Source organism: Macaca nemestrina, chromosome 3 (genome assembly GCF_043159975.1).
Source record: "Macaca nemestrina isolate mMacNem1 chromosome 3, mMacNem.hap1, whole genome shotgun sequence".
Lineage (NCBI taxonomy): Eukaryota > Metazoa > Chordata > Mammalia > Primates > Cercopithecidae > Macaca > Macaca nemestrina.
In genome coordinates this window covers 52156843-52165695 of record NC_092127.1, presented here as the reverse complement: position 1 = coordinate 52165695, position 8853 = coordinate 52156843, and the positions used below count along the sequence as shown (strand labels likewise).

Genomic DNA, 8853 nt, shown 5'->3' with positions numbered 1-8853 from the left:
CATTCTTCCCTGCTCTATATTTCTTACAAAGATGTATTTGTTCAATGATTCATGGAGGCAGTAGGTAAATTTTGTATTACAAAATAGTCTGTTCATTTTTCCCTGCTTCCTTCAGTAAGCTTTAACTGTGAAACAGCTTAATTGCTACTGACAATTATTTGTTAGCTGTATAAAAGCCCCCTTTAGACCAATGTCAATGTTTGTTAATCTAACTTTACTTTTTTGAAGGAAAATTACTGGTATTAAATGTACACTCATGGAAGGAAGTAATGTTGTAATCAGTTCTGTGGATTCGATTAACTAGGGTGTTAATTAATAATACTGCTTGTTTGAAAGAAAACAATTTGTACCTGAATATTTCCATTTGGCTACCTAAAGATCTTTTAAGGGATTATCTGACCATTAGGATGCTTATTATCTTGATAAAATACCCTAGTTGGGTGATTACAAAATAATGTAATGAGATCTTTCTTAAACTCAAGTATTTTATACAATATCATAAATAAAATTCTTCCTTACTGATGAATCAATACTATGTGATATCAAAATGATAAAGTTATAGCCCTATTCAATGTCTCTTTTTTCATATAATTTTAAATTAATATCTCTCTGGTCCTATCATTTTTGTAAAAATATACATTTATAATTAACTTATTTAAAATGATTTACCACTTCTATTATTGAAATATAGTACATTTGCTACTTTATTAACATCATTGTCATTTTATCCAAACTTCTGCCAGTTTGATGCTGTTTCTAAAATGACTCAAATATTCTGCATTGAAGCCATCCTATTTTCTTGATGACTTTGCTGAATAAATTATCTTTATCTACATGTTTCTTATCTTTTTTCTTTTCACAGGCAACTGAAATTAATTAAAAGAAAAATAGACATGCTTTATACTTTCTATCTTTAATTCAAACTATACTTGCTAGAGGCTGATGATTTAGTTCAGAGCTTCTACAAGACAATGAGTAAAACTGAGCCCAAACACCATAGCAATGCCAAGAGAGAAGCTTTCTCTCACTAACTGCCTTAGTCCATTCACGCACTGCTATAAAGAAATAAGTAAAACTGGGTAATTTATAAAGAAAAGAGGTTTAATCCACTCAGTTCCATAGGCTGTACAGGAAGCATGACTGGGGAAGACTCAGGAAACTTACAATCATGGCGGAAGGCAAAGGGGAAGCAGGCACATCTTAAGTGGCCAGAGGAGGAGGAAAAGCACCAAGGGGAGGTGCTACACACTTTTAAACAACCAGATCTCAAGGGATCTCACTATCATGAGTACAGCAAGGGAGAAATCTGCCCCCATAATCCAATCATCTACTACCAGGTCCCTCCACATCAATGGGGATCACAATTCAACATGAGATTTGGATGGGGATACAGAGCCAAACCTTACTAGTAATCACCACTCTAAGTTTTTTGTTTTGTCTTGTTTTGCTTTGTTCTGTTTTTGTTTTTTTTGCAAGAAGTTGGATTATTCTCATACCTTCAGCTGCCTTGGCCAAGTCTTTGAAATAACTCCTTTTATCATTGATAAGTTAAGCAGTGAATTCAGTAAAGCAACGATTTAGCAGAAAACAAATGCACATATTATTTCACAATTTGGAACAAGAAGAAAAAAATACATGAGAAAAAGAAAAACATCATAAAATTCAATATCTTTTGCTCTATGCTAGGGAATCTTTATTTCCTCTTATTTCACAGCCATTCACTATACTCACCATTCACTGAGTTATCTCACCCTGGATTTCCTAGTCTCGTATAAATCTACAAAACAATGCACTATTTTCTTGATTGCTTTTGCATTTCAACTAAGTAGGATGTTTCTATAATATACCAATATATTTGTATTATAAAGATCTATGGCTATACCCACCCCTACCTGGTTTCAATAGCATTTACTTTCTATGCAGTCTTTTATAAAATTCCACTTTGGGAAATCATTTCTATTAACATATTTTTATCAACAAGAGGAGGTTGTTCACACATATAAGTAACCTTGAATTCATTAATATAAACTTGTAATAAGGAAGTATAATTAAAAGAATAGGATGAGTTCAAATTCTAGCTTCAGTATTCAGCATCTGAATGAGATTTTCAGGTTATTTGACTTCCCTAAACCGAAAATTCCACAAACTCCATGGGATATCATCTGTAAAACATTTTAAAGAAGTTGTGCAGTTCACAGACTTGGAAGTACTACCTTGCATATGGCAACCTTTCAATGATAGAGAGATACTGGTATTATTAGTTTTATGCTCATCTCCCTTAGTTGAACAACTTTAAAATCTTTTAAACTATAAGATTTCGTAAGTCACAACAACTTCAGTTAATCCATTTTCCGCTCCCATTCATTTTAAGTACTCTGTGTAAGAAGTAGCATCAAAATTTGACACACAACTCATTTTAACGTCAAAATTTTAAAAAAAAATTACAAATCTGAGACATACCTTTTATATAATACCATGTGAAAAATGAGGAATAATTAGCTATCTAATTCATGGGTATGGATCTATGAAGCTATGATTAATAATTTTAACTTCATATGGTAATATTCTTCTCCAATAATACTTTATAGCTTCAAAACCATTTAGAACAGAGAATGTAAAGGTACAACAGAAATCTGCTAAGCATAACTTCATTACTCTAATTCATCATAATTAACACACAATTTTAAATAATTAACTTACCCTTGTTCAGCCTCAGTTTTTTTTCTTGAGCATTTTACATTAGAGACAATATGATATGCACCACAGAGAAACTGAGAAAAGTTTTTACTGAAGACACATTTAATTCCAGCTCAACAGAAGAAAGTCAAAAGTAAAGGCAAAATGTTAACTATTAGCGTGGAGTTGCTCACCATTCTTTGTACTTCTAAGTTGTCTTTCAAAAGTGTAAGATTGAAAGGAGGTTAGAGTATAGTCTCTGATTTGTAGTATTTGTTCTGAATTGTCTGGAATTCTATTTGTTTTCTTGCCTAGTGCTGACATGGGTTTGATGGCTTTAAGTTTTTTGTCATTGTCCCCACAGGATTCTTTCCTTATCAGCTCTTGGCAGATTGCAACCATTTAAGGAAAAACTTCTTTACTGGCTATCAACCTTATTTTCATAGCTTCTTATTTCTCAGTGTCAAATGTATTATGTACATTAAAAAAAGTGCAATCATCCATGCCAGGCAATTGTAAGTAGAATTGTATTTTAAGTTATACAGCAAATGAAATTGACCTTGGTAAGCCTCATGACTTGTCAGAAATATGGCCATTCCTTCAATTCGAGTTTTATTCACAGAATGCAAGAGCTAAGCTTAAAGAAGGTATACTGTTTTAAGATGAGAAAGTCACAGCTATTTCTTAAGAATAATGGCATTTGTGCCATCTTCGGTAGATGACAGTGTGCTATTTTATTTGAACAACATGACAAGTGTCTAGTATTCTTTCATGTTCCGCAGACGTAATTTCCAAACTCTGGTCTTTTGCCAAGCAGCAGTGGCATTGGCAGGGTAGTCATTGAAAATTCAAAATTTCAGACCCCACCCCTCAGAAGTACTGAATTCTGGGGTGGGACTCAGCTGTCTGGTTGGTTTTAAACAGCTCTCCAGGTGGTTCTGGTGCACCCTAAAGTTTGGGAATGACTAGGATAAGCTATAAACCAAAATTACATGCAAGATGAATTTATGTACTTTAGTTACCATTTATTTTTGTAACCACCCTGGTTATAAAACTAGCTCTGTGAAAATAAATAAATAAATAGTCACAGAACATTGTGATTGGGAGAAAACTAGTAAATTATACCTTGAAAATTCGAAGCCCACCAGCTCCTCGTAGGCTGTAAAAAGTCCACCAAGGAAGAAAAAAAACTGAAATGACATAATACATAGAGTAAACAGCAAAGTGAAACCTTAAAAGGAGGACATCAAAAGTCAGAAAGAAAATAACCCCAGTCCCAAACCTTGCAATGTTCCCTTTGCCTCACTGATAGTCATAAACAATTCACTAATTTAATACCGAACAAGACAAGCATTTGCTACATGTACATTGGATATATTTTCTACAACACAGTATATGAAAACAGTGAATCCATTCACCATTATAAAAAAAAAAAAAAGTATTCACTGCCCAGAAATTTCTTGAGAAAATATTGCTAGATTTAATAATATCTTTATAAATAAGACTGAAAAGTGGAGAGCTCCTCAGAACTTAATAGTTGAGACAGAATCAGGGAATTGGAAAAAAAAATGCATTTTGTCTTCAGTCATTCGCATGACAGCAGTTTTATTTTAAAAGCTTTCTTGCTGAAACTAGAAATGCTTTGAAGAGAAACAATAAGAATCTTCATTTTGAAATCAGCTAAGCAAGAGTGAAAATTCTGCCAAGTGGACCGGCTGCATGTCAGGATCATTGTAAAAATAAGTTGTGGTGAACTCAGGCCTGAGTCAAAGGCGATGGCCACAAAGGGCAGGATAATGGCTGAGTGATGGAGATCGCATTCCATTCCCATCACTATGAAAATAGAAAGCAAATACAAAGAATGAAATTTTAATGTGGTTTGAAAATTAAAAGCAGTTCAGTGAGAGAATGGAAGGTTTGGTCTTTCTTCACCAAGAAAGGATATACAAAATAGTGTATCATTTTTCTTCAAATTCATGAATCATCAACTATGCATGCTACCAATTGCATCATGATCATTTTATTGACCTGTGTAATTTTTAAAATGAAAATTAATACAAAGAATTAGAGTACATCACCTCATTCAAATATTTTAAAAACCTTACATCCTTATAATATCTATTTTACAATGAAGGGTCCTCTTTATTTTCAGATGGCCAAATTTTGAAAACAAGATTTCATTTGGAGACAAACATAACATGACTTTCAAAGAACAATCTTCAACACATAGAACTTTTCAAATCCTCAAGTCTCACATGATAGTTTTTCCTATGTATAATTAATAACAAACTGTCTCAAAACAGTTTTGTTCATCTAATGCTTATGCAAACTTAAAGAACATATTCTGCTATTGGCCACTGCATTTCCTACTTATTGGTAATTTCTCTATCAGATTAATTTGTATTGTTTTATGAAAGCAATTTAGATATTAATCTAAATATGAGAAAATATATCTGGAGCTCACTACTTAAACACATGGTATCAATTGCTATTTTTCTACTTGAAACCAAATTAATACAAATAATGCATCTATTCTACCCACTAAAGAATGACTTTCTATACAAACAGTCTTGAAAATGATAATGTTTTAGAATCATAAAAAAAATACTGAAATGCTATTTAGTTCAATTCCCATTGCACAGATAAGAAAACTGAATATCAAATTATAGTAATATGCCCTATATCACTTAGTGGCTGAAATAAGAGCTGAATCAATCCCCAGTATATTTTAAACTCTTTAGGGAATGACACTTTATTTTTTTTAACCGTTAAATTATACTGGGCACATAGTCTAGTGCCTTGCACATATACTTACCAGATAATTTTTAATAAATGATCTCTAATTTAGGCCTTTTTTTTTCAAATAGAAAACTAGGAATGCTATAATAATATTCATAAAATCTTGACATATTTCATCTCAATGAAATGTGAACTTCTCCAATATATAAGAATAATACCCTATTTGTTGTTTGGGTCTCAGAACATAGTATAGAAAATGTTTAATAAATGAAGTTGAATTAATGAATATATAAAAATAATATATCAATTAAAATAATATTGATGAATACATATTAGTAGTAATTAATGGATATTATATTAATCAATTAACTAATAGTTGAATGAATATGTAGAAATATATATTGCATGTATATTATGTAATTTGTGTACATATATGTATATATGTTTAAAAGAAAGCAAACTATGAAACCAGATGTGATTATTAGTTTCTCTGTCATCTTAGCAATACTATAGTACAGTTATTTAATCAAATAATCTAAGTGTTGCTATGAAGGTATTTTGTAGATGTAGTTAACATTTATAATCAATTCACTTTAAGTAAAGAAGGGTACCCTAGATAATGTGGGTGGGCCTTGTCCAATCAGTTGAAGACCATAAGAGCAAAAGCTGAGGTTTCCCAGAGAACAAGAATTTCTTCCTCTAAACTATAACACAGAAATTCTGCCTGCATTTCCAGACTACTGGCCTGCCTGATAGATTTTCAACTTGTCAGCCCCATGATCATATGAGCCTAGTCTTTAAAATAATGCATTTTTAAAATAATGCATACATTCCTTGAAATAATACAAAAGAATATGTATATTCTATCGTTCTGTTTCTCTGGAAAACCCTAAATATTATACCAGAATCATAAAATCAACTTGAGAAATATCTGATACCTCCTTCTACTAGTTTTATTAGAATATCATTGCCTTCTTCACATTAGGCATTCTAAACTATTTAGCAATACACAATTAGAAAACATAAAATATATAATATTTTGCTGATTAGTTGGTATATTTGTCCATTTCACACTGCTGTAAATAACTTCCTGAGACCCAGTGATTTACAAAGAAAATAGATTTAACTGACTCACAGTTCCTCACGGCTGGGGAGGCCTCAGGAAACTTACAATCAAGGCGTAAGGCACTTCTTACATGCCGGCAGGTGAGAGAGAGAGCGTGCACAAGAAAAACCGCCACTTTTAAAACCATCAGATCTCCTGAGACTCACTCACTATTAGTAGAACAGAATGGGGTAAACCACTCCCATAATTCAGTCACCTCCCACCAGGATCCTCCCTTGAGACACAGGAATTACAATTCAAAATGAAATTTGGGTGGGGACCCAGAGCCAAACCATATCAGTTGGCCAAAAATGTGTGTAACCTCATCTCTTTCTTTTCTCTCTTTTGAACAAAACATTCATAGTCATAGCCAGGATTTTTATTAGGTCATGATTTGTATGAAAATATTAGGATCCTTCAACATGCAAACATGATTTTACACATTCCCACTTTTTGACCTGCTCCGAATATTTAATACCTTGAATATAATCACCTACTTTTCTGTGATGTGGCTATAACATGCGACAGAGATAAAACAATGTTTTATGACATATTCCATTCCAAATTAAAACATTTATATTTACCTGAGTTATATTTTAAAAAACAAACAAAAAGACAAATTTGTTTAAACCAGACATCTGCACTAGTTATTTTACTCCCCGGTAAGTATGTGTTTTGAGAAAAGCTTTAACTGAAACCATCTGTTGATGACTCATTCACTCTTGAATCATCGAAAATATTTTTTTCTCCAATTTACACCAATGCATAACAAAATGTCCTTCAAAATTTCTGAACTACATTTTTTCATTAAAAACAGAAAGCTAAGCAAAGAAGTAACAAAAAAAAAAAAAAAAAAAGAATGGATTAGGTACAAGTCAGAGTTCCAAACACTAATTTTCACTTGTTTTTAAGTGAGATTCATATTAACCCACTTTTGTTTAAATGTTGAGGCTTTCTGTTGATTTCACTGTGATGAAAGCCTGGCTGATGCAGTAGACCATTATACTTGAAAAACTCCTCACATATATTTTAAAAGCTCATGCCTTGCAGTGTATACCTAAAATCCCACAATAAGTGGAGGATAGATAGATCTGCAAAACCAAAGCCCACTGTATTAATTTTCTTTTGCTGCAAAACAAACTACCACAGGTTTAGCAGCTTAAAACAACACACATTTTATTATCTTGCAGTTTCTGTGGTCAGGAACATGGCTTAGCTGAGTATTTTTGCTCAGGGTCTCATAAGGCTAGTGTGGAGGTGTTAGGTGGACTGTTTTTCATTTGGAATCTTGACTGGGAAAGAATCCACTTCCAAGCTCTTTCTTTTAGCAGAATTCATTTCCTTATGGCTTCATGACTGAGAGTCCAAGCATTTTTGCTGGCTATCAACTTGAGGGGGTTTTCCTGTCCTAGAGACCACCCACAGTTCCTAAAAACCAACAGTAGCTCCTTGCCACATAGGCTCCCCCAAACTGATTGCTGACTTCATCAGGCAGATAGGTGAATCTCTATTTCATTTTGCCATGATACATCATACCTTACCCTTACATAAGGTAATCACAGAACCGACCTTCTATCACCTTATCATTTTTGCCATGTATATACATATTATATAATATATGTATTATATATTATATATAAATGAACATGTGTGTATATATATTATATACATGATAATATATAATATATATATAGTTCATTTCTATTGGTTAGAAATAAATTTTAAAAGTTTTAAGTCTCACACCCACTCAAGGGGGAAGGATTACACAGAGGCACAGACACCAGGAGAGGGGAACCAATGAGATTTGCCTGAAGGTCTGTCTATCACACTTAAACTCGGCATACACTTTTCCTGAGAGATTTAAAATATTCTCAGAGGCTTCAAGCAGTCATATATTTATAATTTATTTTTACCAAATGCACAAATAAAAACACATGGAAAAAAATGTAGCTGATAATCTCATTGGTTCAAAGTGAAATTCCATATGCCCGATTCTGCGATGGCTCTTTCTATTTGAGTCTTATTTGTGTATTTTTAATTTTGAGAAAATCATTATTATTATTTATACCACCAAAGTGTTATCCTCACTATACATCATGACCTAAATCAACTAATATTTTATAATTTAATTTATTTATTTATTAAAACGCGTATTAAATCTTACATCATTATCCCTGCTCTCTTGTGGTCTTCAGCTTTTCATTGGAAAGAGAATTGTATATAAATTTTCATTTTAACATATACAAGTTAAAAACAAGTTATTCTTATTTTTTTAAGAAATATAATTTAGAGTTCCTCCATTTATTAAAATTTGCAATATCCTTAGGTACACA

At 32.4% G+C, this 8853-nt stretch overlaps 1 long non-coding RNA gene across 2 annotated transcripts in view; it reads right to left on the bottom strand.

Annotated features, from left to right (window-relative positions):
• The window catches only part of LOC105493245 (uncharacterized), a 94509-nt gene extending 87850 nt beyond the window's left edge, over window positions 1-6659 (bottom strand). For both annotated transcript variants that reach the window (XR_011620963.1, XR_011620964.1), the window contains exons 1-2: window positions 6551-6659; window positions 3802-3866 (exon numbers count right to left, since the gene is read on the bottom strand). This is a non-coding gene — a long non-coding RNA (uncharacterized lncRNA). The remainder of the gene's footprint in view (window positions 1-3801; window positions 3867-6550) is intronic.
• Between the last annotated feature and the right edge of the window lie 2194 nt (window positions 6660-8853).